The sequence below is a fragment of the Pleurodeles waltl genome, chromosome 11 (genome assembly GCF_031143425.1).
Source record: "Pleurodeles waltl isolate 20211129_DDA chromosome 11, aPleWal1.hap1.20221129, whole genome shotgun sequence".
Taxonomy (NCBI): domain Eukaryota; kingdom Metazoa; phylum Chordata; class Amphibia; order Caudata; family Salamandridae; genus Pleurodeles; species Pleurodeles waltl.
This window is the reverse complement of record NC_090450.1, coordinates 994091270-994111528: the sequence shown is the minus strand read 5'-3', so window position 1 is coordinate 994111528 and position 20259 is coordinate 994091270.

Sequence of the window (20259 nt, the reverse complement as noted above, 5' to 3'; positions counted from 1 at the left end):
CTGACTCGATGAGTGTCCTGCACCACCAGGCACTGGCTCAGAGGAGCCTTCACAGGGAGTCTGGCTTGGCATCGCTCCTGCACCACCAGCAGCAGGCGCAGAGGAGGCTCCACTGGGAGTCTGGCTGGGTGTATTTCCTGCGCCACCATCCACTGGCTCAGAGGAGCCGTCCCTAGGAGTCTGGTTCAGCGTCTCTCTTGCACCACCAGCCACTGGTTCAGAGGAGCCTCTACTGGGAGTCTGGCTCAGCGTTTCTCCTGCACCAGCAGCAGCTAGCTCAGAGGAACCCTCATTGGCAGTCTGTCTCAACGTCTGTCCTGCACCACCAGCCACTGGCTCAGAGGAGCCCTCACTGGGAATCTGGCTTGGCGTCTCTCTTGCACCAATGGTGGTTAGCTCACAGGAGCCCTCACTAGGAGTCTGGCTCGTCGTCTGTCCTGCACCACCAGCCACTGGTTCAGAGGAGCCTCTACTGGGAGTCTGGCTAGGCCTGCCTCTCCTGCACCACCAGCAAGTGGCTCGGAGGAGCCCTCACTAGGAATCTGGCTCAGCCTATCTCTCCTGCACCATCAACAACTGGCTCAGAGGAGTCATCCCTAGGAGCTTGGCTCAGTGTTCCTCCAGCACCTCCACCAGCTGCTAGCTCAGAGCAGCCCTCCCTGGGAGTCTAGTTCAGTGTCTCTCCTGCACCACCAGCAGCACGCCCAGAGGAGCCGTCACTAAGAGTCTGGCTGGGTGTCTCTCCTGCACCACCAGCAGGTAGCTCAGAGGAGCCCTCACTAGGAGTCTGGCTTGGCATCTCACCTGCACCACCAGCTGCTAGCTCAGAGGATCCGTCACTGGAAGTCTGACTCAGCATCTCTTCTGCACCACAAGCCACTGGCTCAGAGGAGCCTCCCTTTGAGTCTGGCGGCGTCTCTCCAGCACCTCCACCAGCTGCTAGCTCAGAGCAGCCCTCCCTGGGAGTCTGGTTCAGTGTCTCTCCTGCACCACCAGCAGCTGGCTGAGAGGAGCCGTCACTAAGAGTCTGGCTGGGTGTCTCTCCTGCACCACCAGCAGGTAGCTCAGAGGAGCCCTCACTAGGAGTCTGGCTTGACATCTCACCTGCACCACCAGCTGCTAGCTCAGAGCAGCCCTCCCTGGGAGTCTAGTTCAGTGTCTCTCCTACACCACCAGCAGCTGGCTGAGAGGAGCCGTCACTAAGAGTCTGGCTGGGTGTCTCTCCTGCACCACCAGCAGGTAGCTCAGAGCAGCCCTCCCTGGGAGTCTAGTTCAGTGTCTCTCCTGCACCACCAGCAGCTGGCTCAGAGGAGCCTCCCTTGGAGTCTGGCGGCGTCTCTCCAGCACCTCCACCAGCTGATGTATGACTGTCCCAGGCAGGGAATCATGGGAAAATGAGTCTTCATCAGCTTCAGTTTGATTGGCCCTGACTGAGAATCAGCTGGAGCTGCACTTTCAGTGGCTGCAGTTTGATTGGTCCAGGCTGAGAGTCATCTGAATCTGAACCTCCAACAGCTGTAGTCGGATTGGCTGTGGTTGTGAATCACCTGAATCTGTACCTGCAGCTGCTGTCGTTGGATTGGCTGTGGTTGGGAATCAGCTGGATCTTCACCTGAAGCTGCTGTAGTTGGATTGACTGTGAATCAGCTCAATCTGTACCTCCAGCAGCTGTGATGTGATTGGCTCTGGCTGTGAATCACCTGGATCTGCACCTGCAGCAGCTGTAGTCGGATTTGGTGTGGCTGTGAATCAGCTGGATCTGCACCTGCAGCAGCTGTAGTCAGATTGGCTGTGGCTGTGAATCACCTGGATCTGCACCTGCAGCAGCTGTCGTTGGATTGGCTGTGGTTGTGAATCAGCTGGATCTGCAACTCCAGCAGCTGTAGTCGGATTGGCTGTGGCTGTGAATCACCTGAATCTGTACCTGCAGCTGCTGTCGTTGGATTGGCTGTGGTTGGGAATCAGCTGGACTTCACCTGCAGCTGCTGTAGTTGGATTGACTGTGAATCAGCTTGATCTGTACCTCCAGCAGCTGTGATGTAATTGGCTCTGGCTGTGAATCACCTGGATCTCCACCTGCAGCAGCTGTAGTCGGATTGGCTGTGGCTGTGAATCTCCCGGATCTGCCCTCTCCAGCAGCTGTGATGTGACTGGTTCTGTTGCCCTCTCACTGAGACTGCAGCTGCTTTGCACTCAGTTCTCAAAGCAGGAATGTTCCAGGGCTGCCCAGGCTGCCTAAGCCTCCTGTGATCCATGATGCCAGAATCCATTAAACAGCAATTAACTGCTCTCCATGCATAATTAGTTATAAAGCAGCTCCCTGTAGGATCAGCGGTCCCAGTGCGTCTGGTTCCATGAGCAGGGAGGAGACGAGGCATTCATCCTGCCATAAATAGTCATTAAAGTGGCCCACGCCAGCCAGCGCTTCCACAGTCACTGCTGCTAGCGCCTCGAGGATGCTGGCCAGGCACTGGGGCCACCCGGAACCTCGAGGGTCCAATTCTTGGTCAGGAGACAGGGATGTTTCCTAAGGAATTAAAACAAATTTCCAGATTAAGAAAATCGTGGCACTAATTAAAATATAAAGAGATAATGTGATTTATAGCTTCATTCCTCATGTGAAGAAATAAACTCTGTTGAGAGATGTTCTGCATAATTCCGCTGGGCTACAGCACATAAATATAAGGGGGTTCATTAATCTGTATTATTAAACCTTCAGCTGTGGGTCTCCTGAGGACAGGCAGCCTGATCCCCCTGTACAGAGAGGGGGCTAGAGATGATGCGGGCGACTTTCACTGCCAGACCTACAAGAGGCAGTAAGGGTTGAAACCCTGGTACTGCAGGCCTGCCCTTAAACACCTCTGACCCCAGCACTCACCAGCACCCTCCATTACGTCTTTACCCCAGCCAGATGTGAGTGCCAGGCGTACCACGGGGCACCTGCCATCATCACACAGGGCAACCCTGGTACTGCAGACCTTCCCTTTAACACCTCTGACCCCAGCACTCACCAGCTCTCTCCATTACGTCTTTACCCCAGCCGGATGTGAGAGCCATGCACACCAAGGGGCCCACTCCACCTGGCATTATCACACAGGGTAACCCTGGTACTGCAGACCTGCAATTAAACACCCCTGACCCCAGCACTCACCAGCACCCGCCTTCACCTGTATACTCCAGTGGGATGTGGGTGCCAGGCGTACCAAGGGGCCTGGCCCATTTACCATCATTATACAGGGTAACCCTGGCACTGCAGACCTGCCCTTAAACATTGCATTAATAGTTAGTGAATTAATAGCAGTGGCTAGTGAATGTGTAGGAGTTTGTGTAGTGAGACCTCAGTGCCAAGCTGGTGGAACACAAACTTTCTCAACTGTTTTATAGATTGTTCTTAGCTTCATTAACATTTTCTAGCCAAACCCCCCCCCCCCCCCCCCCGCAATCGGTATTAGCAATTCAGGTACATCCTTTGTAACATTTAAGTGCTCAGTTGAGATTCTCTGCTCTTAGAAAGGCGAGAATACTGAGATTGCAGGAAACTAGATGCGGGTCATTCTTTTTCAGTCGCTGCCGCCAAGGTGTGGAATATGCTGCCACCCACACTGCCAGCCTAATTTCTCATAGAAATTGAAAACTTGGTTCTTGTCCCTCCCTTGATGGTTGGTCTGATCTTTCTTCCTTGTAGTTGTTCTACTCCGGTGCTAGCTGACACCTAAGGTATAATGCGCTCCACAAATACTAAATAGAAATAGAGTAAGCCTCAATTGGACAAGTGGACACCTTTCCTAATCATGAGAAGGATCATAAAATTCTTTCAGATGCCTCAGAGAAATTTGGGTGTATGACACATTTTTGTGGTGAGGATCATGTTGTTTTACCGCCAAATATTAGGCAGTCACACCTGGTAGATTTCTTACGCCACAAGAGGAAGCTGTGATTTTCTTGGAGGAAATGAAAGCTGTCCAGGCTCTCTCAGTCCTCACCGGCTGAGTTATACTCATTTAGACAATAGTGTTAGGAGTCAGAAAGAAATGTCAGAGAAATCTCTCATTCGCCGATGGTACACAGTGCCTCACTCCAATCACCAAAATCAATGCACACACACTTTGGTTGGGAAAATACACTATATGAATATTCATTTTGCCCTGTTTGTCTACACAATATTGTTATCAGTCTGCTTATAATAACAGGCCACGTCACGTTTAAGGTTCCTTAGCAGCTTCCTGTGTGGTCAAAACTCTGTGTTTCAGAATCCCTCCAGCAACTAGTCTGTGTTTGTAACCCCACCACTACACTGGTACCTTATGCATCTTTTTTACACATGGAAGGGATGCCCGAAACATGCCCCTTCCTAATACTGAATGGTAGACCCAAATTGCGGTTCGGTAACAGGTTACCAAATCACAATTTGGGCTTGCTGCATGCAAAAAATTTGGGGAAGATGGGAGAGGGACCCTGAATATTTTTTTGCAAAATTCCCCTACTTCAAAATACCTTTCTGTGAATCGGGCCGTCTGCAAACGTTAACCTGATTCGTACTTCTGGCTTAAGTCCTTTCTCCATCTCTATCCATGACATCTTTTAATCTCAAGAGCTGCCATAAGGCACTATGTAGTGATTTAACAAATACAAACTGAATACATGAATTTGTAGAGCTGTGGATACACTTCTTGGTAAAGTGTGGACCTTTGCATTCACCCAGCAGTCAGACATGTTTAAACTTTGAGGTGCACAGAGAACAGTACTATAAAAAGTGTCTTTAACACACAGGCTGTCGTAGGTTAATTTTCAAGAAGCAGAAATGTTTGAGCTTTACTCATTTACCCCAATCAAGAGCATTTTAATGGAAGGCCCAAGGTGTAGATGTGCAATTTGGGAGCAGGAAGTGTCATTTTAAGGCAGATACACCCACAATCAGCTCTACTATGGAGCTTTGTGTTGCTTGACTATGAATGAATGTATTTTCCTATATACAAAGCCGGTCTCTGTCTAAGTGGCATATTGGGCATAAGAACAATGGAATGGAATGAGGTCCTAAGCATTTACCAGTTGATGAGATTAATTCAACCATCCCGCACACCATCTTTTTGTTTTTTTACATAGAACTAGAACAGATGTGACTTGAGGCATGGGGAGATAAAGAGTTTTGCCCAGGATCACACTTGTGCGAGGGGCAGGAAGGAGCTGCCAGCAGTGTAATCCGACGTTATCCTAATCTACCCTTCTGTGGAACAATACGTTAGGGGAGGAGAAAAAGAACACAGCGGACATATTTGTCACTCAGAACATTTTAATAGGTTGGTCAGCAATCCCAGGTTGCTTGTGACACACACCTCGTTTCACATATTAGCCCTCTTTAGAAGTGGCCCTCTAAAATCTCAGTTTTTCCCCCACACCAGAATTACCGCTACTGTGGGGGTGGGCAATAATTTAATTGGCACTGAAATAATGGTGATTGCTAGTTTTGGGAGAGTAAAATGCAGGATTATGTATTCTTGCTCCAATTATCTCATTATATTATGATTTCAGCTACTTTGAGTGGCCATGTCACTGTGAAAAACCAGTAGGTACTATTCGGACAGGGCCAACATTTCTCCACAATTTATTGTCCACTTGTAATTAGGTCCATTCAATAACGCTAGTACTTTAGCTCAAAGGAATAGTACATGTGCAGACTGTAACTTTTTTTTACAGGTGGATGGAGTGGACTGTAACAAAGTCCTAGTGGCCCCCACCACTACCAGCCTCTAGTAAAGATGCTTTGCTTTCACTCGGCTCTTCCTTGACGGATCCCGTTTCTCTCACAGTGTTATTATACTTTGCCTCCCCATCAGTCTTTCCTAAGCAGTATTTCATACTGTGTTATTGGGAGCCCTTTTTAGGTTGAGCGTAAGCGTTCGACCTCGTGTATACTTTTAGTATATTTCTTATGGCTTAAAGCGATTTCATTTGTTGGTTGCAGTGTCCTTAAAAAATTCTTGCTCGCTAATGAACAGTTCTGTCTTTTTTCCCTCCTTTTTCTGTTTCAGAGCAGTGACCAACTACTGTATTGTTCCATTTTAGTTTTTTTATCTGTTGCTGTGACAGACTATTTTTGTTATATCTTTGGTGCTCCCCTTTCACTGTGGGTGTTTTAGGCTGGTAGCTGCCTGCATTTTATTGCAGCCTTCAGTTCCTCCCATTTCCTCCCATGTCACTGACCTTAATTCTGGTGCTGTCTCGTTTACCTCTGGCTCATAAAACAAGCTCATTTTACAAAAGAAACTCCTGGTTGTTTACCTCACTGCTCAGAAAGCCACAATATGCCCTTTCTGGTGGAATGTAGCTAAACCTAGAAGCAATGGTGTGAAACTTGCTTAGCCTCGCATCTCAAGTCTCTCTCTCCAGTGCCCCTCCCTGCCAGCACCCATGGCATCACCCACAGGGCATTGCTTATCTCCTTTTGGGGCCATAAATCTTCTCAGGCTGCACTGCTCGTTCAAATGCAAGGCAAGAATTGCAAGAAATTTCATTCAGTTAAAATAAAAATAAAATACTTTTCCAGCCTTATTTTCCAATTTCTGTTCAGACATTTGCACAACACGAGGTAGTGCAGTCATCTCATCTCTCTTCAAGGGCTTGTGATTTCTGATGCTCTATCAGCTTTTTACAGCACCATGTGTTGTAAGTTTTACAAAATGCTACATACATTTAATATGGTTGATTCTGCATCAGTGTGTTCCAAATTATATTTATGGTGCCTTGTTGCTAGCTGGCACTCAGTGCACATGTCGTGCTCCGTTTTTTATTCCTAAACCCACATTGATTTTAGTATTAAACACACACTTGCACCTATAGCATTGTTCTTCCATGGGATTTACATGATTTATGTGCTATAAAACGCCTGTGCCTTAATGGCCAATCAGTAATAGCAGATTCTTATATATGACTGGCAGAAGTACTATCCCTGTTTACATTTCACTCATTTTGACTTACTTTGCTGGCTCTTGTCAAACGCAGCACCACACAATTCAACGCCTCACAATTCCACACCACTCAACATAATTTCAGTCCACACAAATCCACACCACATAATTCCAAACCATATAATTCTACTCCACAACACACAATTCCACTACACACTATATAAATCCAACACCCACCACAAAATTCCACATCATGCTATATAATTCAATGCCACGCCACATAAATCCCCTTCACGACACTACAAAACACATACTACTCCACATAATTACACTCCATGACACACAATCTCGCTCAACATAATTCCACTACACACAATACCACATAATTCCTATCTACATAATTCCAGATCACATAGCTCGACTCAATTCAAGACCACACAATTCAAAGCCAAACAATTCCACGCCACACAATTCCACTCAAACCCACATAAATCCACTCCACACCACATAATTGCAATCTGCACAATATAATTCAACATCTTTACACATAGTTCCAATCCAAGCATCTCTACATAGATCCATACCATGCAACATAATTACACTCAGGCGCTATTAAATGTCAACGCTCTACATAGCAAGGTTGTGTACTCTAGAATCCATCACTGGCCTCTTTAATCCACTGCCTGACACTCTGTGCCCCTTTATCTCTCTTTCGTGGGTTCCTGCTTTCTTCCTTTGTGAGTTTTCCATCTTTCACTTCCTTCGTCTCTCCCCTTTGCGTGTTTTTCCCTTTCTTGTTTGCAGAAAATGTCTGCCCACTGGCAACCACTGAATCAAATTCAGCACTGGGTGCTGCCCCTCGTTCACCAGGTCTGTGAATCTCCAGTGTCTTAAGCTCTCAATCTGATGAGTTGTTTAGTGTATGTGTCTGTGTGTGTATGTGTGTATATGTATATATATGTATGTATGTTTGTGATTATATATATTATATATATCCCACCATTCAATGTATTTTTAAGCTCTCTCATGGCTGGAACTTTTGTTTTACAGCTGTGAGTAGTTTGTGTTTTAAGGGCCTTGTTTGTAATAGTATTGAAGTAGGCCTGCTAGGGCTGAAAATATGTAAGGCACTCCGCCCTCTAGGGGTTACATATACGGTTACACTGCGTTACTTTCTGCCATTCTGTTTTAATGTCGTTATGCCCTCTAGGGGCTGACTATATAGTTACATAACCATGTTTCTTACAAAAGCAACTTTCCTTATGCTGTCCTCTAGGGGCTGTTCTGGGCATTACAGTCAAGATACTACAACATTTGCACTCAGAAACTTGCCCATAATACTTTGTGGGACATTCCTTTTTAGAAATTTTTTTGCCCATAACACACTGTACGGTGGTCCTAGGACAATGGAACCACCATCAACAGTTTCAGCATGACTCACTCTGTCTAGGGCATCTCTGGGTCCCCACGCTAGGTTGGGGGGGGAAATTATAACCCCCTCCCCACCAGTCAGTGTCTTTTAAAGTTCTCCCATGGCTGGATCCTTTGTTTTACAACTGGGCATAGTTTGTGTTTCAAGGGCCTTGTTTGTAATATTATTCTAGTAGGCCTGCTAGGCCTGAAAATGTGTAATGCACCATGCCCTCTAAGGGCTAAATATATGGTTACACTGCATTATGTTCTGCCATTCTATTTTCGTGTGGTTATGGCCTTTAGGGGCTGACTATATGGTTACATGACTATGGTGGTCATTACAACCCTGGCAGTCGGTGTTCAAGCGGCGCTAAAACCGCAAACAGGCCACCGGAAAAAAAAATGGAATCACGACCGTGGCAGAAACCGCCAACAAAGACAACCACTTTAACACTCCGATCGCCACGGCGGTACAAACAAACAGCGTGGCAGTCACCGCCAACAGACAGGCGGAGGACAATGTACTGCCCACAGTATCACAACCTACCAATCCGCCACCTTTTCTGGGGCGGATTCCCCGCGAACAAAAACATGGCGGACACAGGACTTCGAAGGGAAAACGCTCACCTCTTCACACCCCACGAGGAATCAGGACGCCATGGAACCCGAGCTCCAGATCCTGCCAGCCCTTATCTTCTTGCTCCTCTACCAGGAGCACGAACGCCGGCGGTGGAGACCACGGAGAGTACAGCACCCACGACACAGGGGAGGCAAAAACAGGGACACACACACGCAATACGCAATACTCCCACCCCCACCCTCACCCACGACAACACACACACTAATACATATTGATACATTACAGTTACACCCCCCCAGCCCCCAAGACAAAAGGAAATGAGTGTAACCATTGTAATATATTAAAATCCAGTACGCAAATATATATATATACACTATAAACAAAATATACATCAAGAATAGTAGTCCAGGTAGTGCTCCATTGAAGTCTGTGGAGCACTGGGCCCACACGGTATGGGTGAGGGCCTCACTCAATCCCCGAACATGACGGAGAGATCACTGCAGGGGCATCAGATAGCAATAAAGCAGGCACCTCAGGGGGAAGGCAAAGGGGGGGCACCTCAGCCGGTTGAGTGCACAAAGCCAAAACCACAAGGGGGCCTCATGTCCACTGTTCCATCCTGGGGAGTGTAAAGCCACAGTCTCTCAAGTCTCTAAAGTGGGTGGTTTGCCCACTGCTTTATCCTGGGGAGTGCAAAGCCACAGTCTCTCAAGTCACTACAGTGGGTGGTTTGCCCACTGTTCCATCCTGGGGAGTGCAAAGCCATAGTCTCTCAAGTCTCTACAGTGGGTGGGTTGCCCACTGCTTTATCCTGGGGAGTGCAAAGCCACAGTCTCTCAAGTCTCTACAGTGGGTGGGTTGCCCACTGTCCCATCCTGGGGAGTGCAAAGCCACAGTCTCTCAAGTCTCTACAGTGAGTGGGGTGCCCACTGTTCCATCCTGGGGAGTGCAAAGCCACAGTCTCTCAAATCTCACAAGTGGGTGGTTTGCCCACTGCTTTATCCTGGGGAGTGCAAAGCCACAGTCTCTCAAGTCTCTACAGTGGGTGGTTTGCCCACTGTTCCATCCTGGGGAGTGCAAAGCCACAGTCTCTCAAGTCTCTACAGTGGGTGGGTTGCCCACTGCTTTATCCTGGGGAGTGCAACGCCACAGTCTCTCAAGTCTCTACAGTGGGTGGTTTGCCCACTGTTCCATCCTGGGGAGTACAAAGCCACAGTCTCTCAAGTGGATGCCTTTCTCCACTGGTTCTGGAGGGGGCTTTGTGCCCAGAGTGCTTCACCCTGCCAAGGACAGAGGTAGTGGATGTGAATCTCCACTGGATCTGGAGGGGGCTTTGTGCCCAGAGTGCTTCATCCTGCCAAGGACAGAGATAGTGGATGTAAATCTCCACTGGTTCTGGAGGGGGCTTTGTGCCCAGAGTGCTTTATCCTGCCAAAGACAGAGGCAGTGGATGTGAATATCCACTGGTTCTGGAGGGGGCTTTGTGCCCAGAGTGTTTCATCCTGCCAAGGACAGAGGTAGTGGATGTGAATCTCCACTGGATCTGGAGGGTGCTTTGTGCCCAGAGTGCTTCATCTTGCCAAGGACAGAGATAGTGGATGTAAGTCTCCACTGGTTCTGGAGGGGGCTTGGTGCCCAGAGTGCTTCATCCTGCTCGTGACGGACTCAGTAGCGGCAGTGCCCTTGGCGCTCATGGGCCAGCAGTGCTAGTGGCGGCGGTGCCCTGTTCAGCGGTGCTAGTGGCGGCGGTGCCCTGTTCAGCAGTGCTAGTGGTGGCGGTGCCCTGTTCAGCGGTTCTTGTGGCGGCGGTGCCCTGTTCAGCGGTGCTTGTTGCAGCAGTGCCCTGTTCAGCAGTGCCTGTGGCGGCGGTGCCCTGTTTAGCGGTGCTTGTTGCGGCGGGGTCCTTTGCAGTGACTCAGCTGCTGGCGGTCCTGTCAGGCCCAGTGGGGCTGGTGAGGGCGGTCCCGTCTGGACCAGCGGGGCTGGTGCTGGTGGTCCTGTCTGGCCCAGCAGGGCTGGTGCTGGCGGTCCGGTCTGGCCCAGCGGGGCAGGTGCTGGCGGTCCTGTGTGGCCCAGTGGGGCTGGTACTGGCGGTCCTGTCTGGACCAGCGGGGCTGGTGCTGGCGGATGCCTCCTGGGCAGCTGTGCTGGTGGCGTTGGCCTCCTGGGTAGCAGGGCTGGTGGCGGTGGCCTCCTGGGTAGCAGGGCTGGTGGCGGTGGCCTCCTGGGCAGCGGGGATGATGGTGGTTGCCTCCTGGGCAGCATGGCTGGTGGTGGTGGCCTCCTGGGCATCTGTGCAGGTGGCTTTGGCCTCCTGGGCAGCAGGGCTGGTGGCCTCCTGGGCAGCAGGGCTGGTGGCGGTCGCCTCCTGGGCAGCAGGGCTGGTGCTGGTGGTGGCCTCCTGGGCAGCGGGGATGATGGCGGTGGCCTCCTGGGCAGCAGGGCTGGTGGCGGTGGCCTCCTGGGCAGCAGGGATGATGGCTGTCTTCTCCGCCGTGCTGCTCTTCCCAGACTTGCTGACTTTCTTGTGGCCCTTCCCCACCTTGGAAGGTGTTGCAGCTGAATCCACACTCCCACCTGTACCCCTGTGAGCGGCTTTGGTGGCTAGAGTCTTCCCCCTCTCCCGCCAGCCACTGGCCAACTTTTGATGCTTGACAGGTGGGGGACTGTCCGTGCTGTGGATCCGTGCCACACTGGCTGCCCTGGTGGCCGGTGCACTCCAGATTCCAGTGACTACAGGCACCACTAGTCCCGGAGATGTTGTGGCTGAGGTGCTAGGTTGGGACCTGGAGAATCGGGCCCTAGGAGATGGACGGGGTGGTGCGGGAAAGAGGTCAAGGTTGGACAGGAAAAGTTTTTGGGAACACTGGGACGGGTAGCTGGAGGGGGTTTGGGAGTGGAGGAAGAGGCTGTGGTTGTAGGAGGTGTTCGTTTGGTGACTTTGGGTGAAGGTGCATGCGCTGGAGGCTGTCGTGAGGTGGATGGCTGTTGGGTGGGTGTGTGTCTGCGTTTGTGTATCTTGGAAGGGGGGGTCACAGACACACTGGGAGAGGACACAGGGGACGTGTGAATGGCAGTGGGGGTGGTGACTGCACATGAGCGGGGTGTGGTGGTGGGTGTGCTGGTGATGGAAGTAGTGGATGTAGATGTAGTGCATGCAGGTGTGAGTGTAGACGAGACAGGGAGGGAGGAGGGAGACGAGGAGGAGGGGTACACAGTGGAGGCAGTGGATGTTGGTGTGTCTGCACGTGTGTGATGCTTGCTTGAGTGCCTGTGGGATGTGTGGTGCTTATGTTTGCCAGAGCTTCCCTTGTGTGTTGACGTGTGTGCATGCTGGTCTGAAGGTGTGCTTGGGATAGGCTGAGGTAGAGGGGATTGGGTCTGGGTGGAGGAAGTTGGAGGGGGGAGGCTAGAGACAGGGACAATGGCTGCCATCAGTGCTGAGGCCAGAGTCTGAAAAGCTCACTGAAGGGCCTCCTGACCAGAAGGAATGCCCTCCAGGAATGCATTTGTTTGTTGCAACTGCCTTTCTACACCCTCGATGGCATTCAAAATGGTAGACTGCCCAACAGTGAGGGACCTGAGGAGGTCAATGGCCTCCTCACTGAGGGCAGCAGGGGTGACTGGGGCAGGGGCTGAGGTGCCTGGGGCGAAGGTGATGCCCACCCTCCTGGGTGAGCGGGCACGGGGCAAACGCTGAGGGGCTGCTGGGAGAGCGGTGCTGGTGGGGGGGTGGCGGCTGTACCTGTAGATGCGGGGGGCACAGATGTTGCCGCCACCACAAGGGAGCTCCCATCAGAGGACGAGTCTGTGTCACTGGTCTCAGCTCCTGCCCCTGCTGTGGAGCTCCTTCAGTCTCCGTCCCACTGGTGAACTCCGAATCCGTAGTGTCGCCCTCCAGGGCCATGTGGGATGCAGCTCCCTCCTGCTCCGGTGCTACTTCTCCTCCGCCTGATGATGCTAATGCAAACAAGAACAGGGAGACCACAAAAAGGGGGGGGAACGACAGAAGAAAGGCATGTTGAGTGCATGCAGTACCGCTACCGCTGGTGGACACGACAGACACAGAAGCCCCCTGCACTACGCCGCGGACTTGAGCTCCACTGTTCAATCCCTGGGACATGGCCTACAAGGCTATGGACGACATCTGCACACATGGATAACACAGGAGCCTCACTAGGTGTACTTGGCACTGTACACAGGTGGGTTTGGGGTGCCACAGGGTCTGCCAGAACAAGGGGACCTAACTAGCACACTCACCCTGGCCTATGGAAACCCACAGCCCACCTCCCCCACCCAGACACCTCCACTGCGCGCAAAATCAGCAGAATGAGAGTGTACTCACCCCCTTGTGGCTGCTGTGATACCCTCAAGCGCCCATCCAACTCCGGGTACGCCACCACCAGGATCCTGAACATCAGGGGGGTCCTGTTGCAATGGGCACCCCTCCCAAGTTGGGTGGCCATCCCCAGCTGGGCCTCCGCCGTCTTCTTGCTCCAGCGGCGAATGTCCTCCCATCTCTTACGGCAGTGGGTTCTCCGTCTGTGGTAGACCCCCAGGGTCCGGACGTCCTTGGCGATGGCACGCCAAATATCTTTTTTCTGCTAGGCGCTGACCTACATAAATTGTACAGAGGGAAATGAAAAGTTATTACCAAATGCACCGTCATAGTCATTGGCCCCCATCCCTACCCTTTCCATGATGCACATGCACTCACCGTCGTTTCATGCACGCCTCAATCTCCGCCCCCATCTTTCATCCACCCCACTCCACACAGGCATAGCCCATACAGCATGCTCACACTGTATTTACCTGTTTGTCTGGAGGACCGTAGAGTAGCGTGTACTTGGGGAGGACCCCATCCACGAGTTTCTCCAACTCCTCCGATGTGACGGCAGGGGCCCTTTCCCCAGACGCACGAGCCATTGTCTCTTCCAGACCGAGGTCACAACAGCACTTGCAGTGTAGGTCCTCTCCTGTTGAAGATCAGGTATTGAGTGATTAAACAGTGCGTACCGTCACCGCCGGCGTACATCGTCATTGGCTCCTGGCACCCAAAGGGTCCAATGTTACCCATGCAGCATTGCGCCGCGGTCTTCGACCGCCTACCGCGACGGTGTACAACGCCAGCGCAGTTACCTCACATCCAATTGTCCCACTTTACAGGTCAGGCAGCCGCCATTTCAGGGGCCCACATGGCTTAATTTTTAACTGCGTCACACATACCTAAACCTTGCCTCAATACTCATACAGGCCAAATATCGTATTATGATTTGTGTTCTGTGTAAGCTGTGGGTACGTTCCTCTGAGTTGGTTGACTCTGTGCTCGCTGTTGTCCTTCATAGGCACCGTCCGCTGGGACATGTGAGGAAATGGCGGCATCCTCCTGTGTACAGACCTCTGGTGGACCTGTCGACAATGGAGGAAAGACATGTGAGCATCACCTACAGGCTTGACCATGCCACAATCCTGGAACTGTGTGCCCAGCTGGAGCCAGACCTGATGTCAGCTATCCGCCATCCCACAGGAATCCCCCCTCAAGTGCAGGTGCTGTCAGTACTCCATTTCCTTGCAACTGGGTCATTTCAAACAACAGTGGCCATAGCATCAGGGATGTCCCAGCTTATGTTTTCCAACGTGTTGTCCAGAGTGTTGTCTGCCATGCTGAAAAACATGCAGAGCTACATCGTTTTCCCTCAGGTGGAGGATTTGCCTACAGTAAAAGGAGACTACTATGCCCTGGGACATATCCCCAACATCATAGGTGCCATTGATGGGACCCATGTGGCTTTGGTACCCCCCGCAGGAGTGAACAGGTGTACAGAAACCAGAAGAGTTATCATTCCATGAATGTGCATATGGTGTGTTTGGCAGACCAGTACATCTCCCATGTTAATGCCAAGTTCCCTGGCTCAGTGCATAAAGCTTACATCCTGCGGAATAGCAGCATCCCTTATGTGATGGGTCAACTCCAGAGGCAACGTGTGTGGCTATTAGGTGAGCACCTGGAAGCTAGTCAGTGGGAATGGTTGTCTGGGTCTGGGGATATCCCTCCAGGTTAGTGCGTGTCTAACAGTTGTCCCTCGCCATTTGCAGGTGACTCTGGTTACCCCAACCTGTCATGGCTACTGACCCCAGTGAGGAATCCCAGGACAAGGGCAGAGGAACGCTACAATGAGGCCCATGGGCGAACTCGGCGGATAATAGAGTGGACCTTCGGCCTCCTGAAGGCCAGGTTCAGGTGCCTCCATATGACAGGTGGATCCCTATTCTACTCACCAAAGAAGGTGTGCCAGATCATCGTGGACTGCTGTATGCTTCACAACTTAGCTTTGCGACGACAGGTGCCTTTTCTGCAGGAGGATGGTCCAGATGGCGGTGTTGTTGCAGCTCTGGAGCCTGTGGACAGTGAAGACGAGGAAGCAGAAGAAGAGGACATCGACAACAGGAACTCGGTGATCCTGCAATATTTCCAGTGAGACACAGGTAAGAATACAAACCTGCCTACTACATGTACTTTAACACTACTACCTCTCTACTGTCTGTCGTTTTCAGCCAGTGTATGGTCACTGAGTTGTCACTTTCCCTTACAATTTCACAGATGTGGGTCCCATTGTGTGACATCTGCTTTGTTTCCTCATGGACTAGAGCTGTGTATAGGTATGTTGACATTACATTTGAAAGAGCATTTTGACACTGTAATTGCTAATACACTATTTCAAAATCACAGACTGACTCCAGATTGTTTTGTGCTTCAAGGGTGTTTATTTAAGTGCTCCATATTGGAGGGGGTTGTAAAATCGTGAGGGGTGATGGTGGAGGAATGTCCATGGCAGAGTCCAGTCTATTAGTCTCACAGGTGCATTGCCCAAATGGGCATAGGAAGTGGAGCTGAGGCAGTTTGAGGATGGACAGGGTGACAAAGTGGGACAGAAAGATGACATTCAGGGTGGTCTCATTTCTTGGTGGGGGTCTTGGCATCGTTCTCTGTCTTTGTCCTGGATCTCAGGGACTGTTTACGGGGTGGTTCTCCCTCTGCAGGGGGTGGGGTGCTAGTGTGGTGGTCCTGTGGCGGTGCCTCCTGTCCACTAGCGCCGGCAGAGGTGGTGGGCAGTTAATCATCCAGGCTAGTGTCAGGGGCCTCTTGTTGTGCCACAGTGTCCCTCCTGGTGTTGAGTACTTCCTTCAGCACCCCTACAATGGTGCCCAGGGTTGAATTGATGGCTCTGAGTTCCTCCCTGAAGCCCAAATACTGTTTCTCCTGCAGGCGCTGGGTCTCCTGAAACTTGGCCAGTACTGTTGCCATTGTCTCCTGGGAGTGGTGGTAGGCTCCCATGATGTTGGAGAGGGCCTCGTGGAGAGTGGGTTTCCTTGGCCTTTCCTCCCCCTGTCGCACAGCAGCCTCCCAGTTCCCCTGTGTTCCTGGGCCTCCGTCCCCTGGACCGTGTGCCCACTATCACTGCCCCCAGGTCCCTGTTGTTGTTGGGGTGGTGGGTTAGCCTGGGTTCCCTGTAGTGGTGGACACACTGCTGATTGACGCATCCTGGGGACAGAGGTATGGGCCCGCTGGGTGGGTGCTGTGCTGGTGTTTCCAGAGGGGGAAGCTCTGTAGTGGCCTGTGACTGTGTCAGGGGAACCGACTGTCCCGAGGTCCCCGATGGGGCGGGCTGGTCATCTAGATCCAGTTGGACAGAGCTGCTGTCATCACTGTGGGTCTCTTCTGTTGGTGGTGTGGACATGTGTGGACCCCCCTGTCCAGTGACGTTGGGTAGGGGTCCTGCAGGGGAATAAAAGGATGTTTATTACATCTGTGTGTGCCATGGTGTGCAATAGGTTGGTGACCGTGTACCACAGTACTTGCATTCCTGTGTTGCACCTTGTGTGATTGTGGTTTATTGTGGGGTGTATGGGTATGTGCAGGGGCCATGCTTTGGTGATGGCTGCCCATGCTTTGTTGTTGCATGCAGGTCTTGGTGTTGGGAAGGGTGGTTTGTGATGTTGGGACAGTTGTGAGGACTTGGAGTGATGGGGGTGAGGGTGGGGGTATGTGATGGCATGCAGGTAGGGTGGGGGATGTAATAGTTAAGATTTGACTTACCAGAGTCCATTCCTCCATCTACTCCTGCGAGGCCCTCAGGATGCAGAATCGCCAAGACCTGCTTCTCCCATGTTGTTAGTTGTGGGGGAGGAGGTGGGGGTCCGCCGCCAGTCCGCTGAACCTCAAGGAGGTGTCTTGAGACCACGGAACGCACCTTCCCCCGTAGGTCGTTCCACCTCTTCCTGATGTCATCCTGATTTCTAGGGTGCTGTCCCACTGCGTTAACACCTGTCCACTATTCTGCACCATAGCTCCATCTTCCTAGCTATGGAGGTGTGCTGCACCTGTGATCTGAATAGCTGTGGCTCTACCCGGACAATTTCCTCCACCACAACCCTGAGCTCCTCCTCAGAGAACCTGGGGTGTCTTTGCCGTGCCATGGGGTGGTGTGGGTGATGTGTGGGCTCGTGTGTGTAGTGAGAAGTGGGGTGATATTTAGTGGTGTGTTGTGTGAGGTGCGTGGAAGTTCTGTGGGTGATGGTATTGTGTGCCTGTGGATGCTTGATAGTTGTTTGTGGTGTCTCTCTCTGGCCTTCTCTCGGTAATTGCGGTCGTAGGGGTTTGTGGGTGATGTGGGTGTGTGTTTTATATTGTAATGGGTGTGTGGGAGTGGTGTGTGTCTGTGTATCAGGTGTGTGTGTTTCGAATTGTCCAATGTGGATGTGTTTTGTAAATGTGTGTGTATTTTGAGTGCGGCAGTAACCGCCAATGGAATACCGCGGTTGAAAGACTGCCGCATGGATTCGTATGTCGTGATAGTGTGGGCGTATTTCTGTTGGCGTGACGGTGGAGGTTTTGTTTTCGCCAGTTTATCACTGACTTTTGGTGTGGCGGACTTGTGTGGGTGTCTCAATTTCCGAGCTCTGGGTCATAATAGCTGTGGCAGATTTCCGCGGCCGCAGCGGTGTGTTGGCGGTCTTCTGCACGGCGGTAATCGGCTTTTACCGCCAATATTGTAATGAGGGCCTATGTTTCTTACAAATGTTAGTTTTATAGCGGTGTCCTCTAGTGGCTGTTCTGAGCATTACAGTCAAGATACTGCAATATCCTCTGCACTTGGAACCTCGCCTCATAATGCTTTGTGGGGCATTCCTTTTTCAAAGCATTTTTGCCCATAACTCACCGCACAATGTTCTCTTTCTGTCCAGGTCATCTCTGGATCCCCACAGTTGATTGGGGCGGACCCGAAAATAATATTATAAAAAATATAATAAATAAGGCAACATTTTCATTTTGTGCTGAAGATAGAGGAAGAACGTAAATGGAAGTGCTTTAGATATTTGCAGGGCCACTGGTAATATGTGGCAGAGACGACCAAATTATGCAGCAGTGTTGACCAATTTATGTGGCAAGAAAAGTCCAGTTATGCATTTACAACGCCAACACCTCAAGCAAATGCAAGACCTATTGCATTGCAAATACTTGTTTTCTTTACAAGTAAATAACCCAAATGGGGCCAATGGCTGCCTCTGAGGACCTGTGATCTGATTGTATTTGTTCATTTAATGCAAAACCAAGACAAGAGAGCACCAAAGTTTTATTTACCGTGCAGAGAGGTCATTTTCAGGGCAGTATTGACTGCTCTAATCATTTCAGACAACATGCACTTGACGGCGGTTCAGTGGATCGATAGCGCCTAATTAGCACAACTGCATGGTAGGCACTTTGAACTTGCGTGGCAGCTCTTGTATCTGCATTTTACTAAAAGCAATGGATCATTGGGAAACCAGCACATGGCAGAATCTTCCGGCATTTTGGAAGAAGATAGTGTGAAAGGCAAAGACTTGTTTTGTTTTAAAATATATAGGAGCTTATTTAAGAGCCCCAGTGCAATCCTAACGACACATTAGTGTAATTTCTTTTACGCTAATGTGGTGTTAGGAGGCCAAAAACACTGTGCCATATTTACAAAGTGGCGCAATGCATGCATTGCGCCACTTTGTAACCCTTTGCGCTACATTATGCCTGCGCCAGGCATAATGTATGCAAAGGGAGCGTTCCCTCGTTAAGGGGGGGTGAAAAAATCCCGCAAGGAAATCTAAGAGATTTCCTTGCGCCATTCTTTTCGCCACTTTTAACGCCTGCTCGAAGCAGGTGTTAAAAGGGGACACACGATTGGTTACAAGGGGCCTCTATGTGCTCTGCAGGAGTAGTGCCAAAATCCTCCTGCAGAGTACATTAATAGTGTCAGGAATTCTGACGCTATTGCCCCTACCCTGCGCCATGGTGCATCATATTTTAAATACGGCACACACATGGTGGCGTTAGGGGGTGCTAAGGAGCGCAAGAAAGTGGCGCTGCACTGGGTGCAGCGCCACTTTTCTTAAATAAGCCCCACAGTCAGGGCCACTGGAATTATGCTGCAGAGAAAAGCAATTTCATGTGGCAGAGTTGACTAAATTATGTGGCAAAAAGAGGCAAATCATGTAGCACAATGTGGGACATGAAGGGGGTGATCTACTAACATTTTGCACTGGCTTTGCATCATAAAAGTGACGTAAATCAGAGCAAAATGTTTTTATTATTATTATTATTATAAATTAACCAAAAGTAACCCAAAGCAGGGCAAAGAGCTGCTTTGCATTACTTAGCATGAAGGGGGCATTACATCGGCGTTCCCATGCAACTATCCACCCCTAACTACCAAAACGTGAGACCGGGTTTTGCGTAAAAAAATAATGCTTTTTAAAACCTGGCATTAAAAGGAGAAATGAAACATCTCCTTTCTTTTCTTATTTTGAATGTATGCTGCACTGTGCAGTACGCATAAAAAGTAGGTAAAGTTTTAAAGTGTGTCTAAGCCTAGTATTTTCCACTGGAGGGGGACACTTCCAGTACAAAACCGATGCTACATTCACACACAGACTTGCAGTATGGAGCAGAGATGTGCGCATTTCGCACGGCAGCTAAATCTGCACCAGCACTAGGGCGAGGGTAGGAGCGAGCCATATCTCTGTAGATCTGGCGCTGTCCTTCTATCTCCCTGTCACGCAGCGCAGCATTTTTGGTTTCTGCTCCTGCGTTGCCTGACAGTTTAGTAAATCTGCCCATTAGTGCTAGCATGACCTCATTATTTGGAATAAAAAAATAAAAAAACACGAGCCAAGTTCAATGTACTACTCCAAAAGTAGGAATACCAAAGTGCTCGGGCCATTCAAACAGCTTTAGGTCACCTAGCATAGTCCCAATTTTCACACCTGTAGGATTGTGTTGACAATAGGTGTCGTTGGTACTGGTCTTTGGCAGAACTGGCAGGGACTGTG